The following is a 1,709-nucleotide window of genomic DNA, read 5'->3' on the forward strand; positions in this document are numbered from 1 at the left end:
CAGAATAACAGCTCTCCGGCCTCCAATCGCATAAGGTTAATGTTAATGTCTCCGTAGGAGGCTAAGCAAAACCTTGAACGCATCGCGCAGGGACTGGCCTTACGTTTCCAGGTACAGAAAGCAGAATTTTTGCACACTCTCACACCCAGCTCGGACTATCCTGAGGTCGACGTGTCGGAGCTCCTGCAAATTGTTTCCTCGATGCACTCTGCTGCTCCGGGATCTGACGGGATTACTGTGGGCATGTTAAAGATTTTAGCGCACGACTTTCCAACTCACCTTCTAGATATTGTAAATGCGTCATTGGAAACCTCTTGGATTCCTCACAGTTGGAAAACTGCGAAAATAATTTTACTTTAAAAAAATGCAGACAATGGATTTCAATTAGACAATATTCGGCCGATTGCTTTAAGCTCAAATTTAGTAAAGCTAATAGAAAGAGTAGTACACAGTCGCCTCACAAAGCATGTTCATCATATTAACGGCCTCAGCCCCGCACAGATTGGCTTTCGTCGCGGTTGTTCCATATGGTCCGCGCATGTGGATCTCGAGAGCCGAATACGACTCTCAATGCGCCAGAGAGAAGTTTCGGCCTTGGTGACGCTTGACGTTGCGAAGGCCTATGACAGCGTGGAGCACACAGTCCTCATTAACAATCTTGCTCAACTACAACCACCGCATTACCTCTACGCCTGTATTTGTGAATTTCTAAAAGATAGATTTCTCTTCTGTACAGACGGATCTTTTTGTTCTAATACCTATGGTCAATCAAGAGGTGTGCCGCAAGGCTCTGTTCTTTCTCCGCTGCTTTTGAACATATTAGTTCGGGACATCCCCATTCATCCTAACGTTACAGTTTATGTATACGCAGATGATATAGCTTTTTCGCATCAGCAAAGGATATTCATGTGCTCTACGGGTATTTGCATTCATATCTGAATGCTCTTGAAGTCTGGTTGGACCAAATCAATTTATCATTTAATGTCAGCAAATGTGGCGTGCTGGTATTTCCACCCGACGCTCCTATGTACATCTCGCTAGCCTACCGCTCCACTCCAATTCCGCAGGTGGAGTCGGTTAAATACCTAGGCGTTACTTATGACCAAAATTTGGACTGGCGACATCATATTAAGAATAATGTTATTAAAGGGGAACGTGCACTGGGCCGTTTGACCCGAGTTGGCAATAAAAAGTTTGGCATGCGTCGTGACACGCTACTGTTGCTCTATAAGGCTTATATGAGACCGATTCTGGAATTTGGTTGCCCCTTGTTCTCTGGTAGCGCGAACTACAAGCTGCAGCCATTAGCCTTACTGGAAAGGCGTTCCCTACGGCTATGCCTCGGGCTCCCAAAATCAGCTTCCAACGCTGTCCTTTATCTGGAAGCCCGTATCCCCAACCTCTATTCCCGCATCCAACTTCTAACAGTGCGTACTTTCCTCAAGTCTTTTGACCCGGCCCCAGGCGTTAGTATTCCAATTTTTGTATCCCAACCACACCTTTTTTTGACTAATCACTGGCCACGTTATCAGCTTCCGCAAGTTAGGTTCACGCAGAATCTGTTAGCTCCGCTTCAGGTTGATCTGATCTCCTTGCAACGAGTTGCTGACACGCAGGCTGATTCCGTCTTCTATTACGACTTTATTTTCCCGTCCCATGCGAAGCATATGCCCGCACATACCCTAAATGGTCTTCTTTCTGAACACCTA

The sequence above is a fragment of the Amblyomma americanum genome, chromosome 4 (genome assembly GCF_052857255.1).
Source record: "Amblyomma americanum isolate KBUSLIRL-KWMA chromosome 4, ASM5285725v1, whole genome shotgun sequence".
NCBI lineage: Eukaryota > Metazoa > Arthropoda > Arachnida > Ixodida > Ixodidae > Amblyomma > Amblyomma americanum.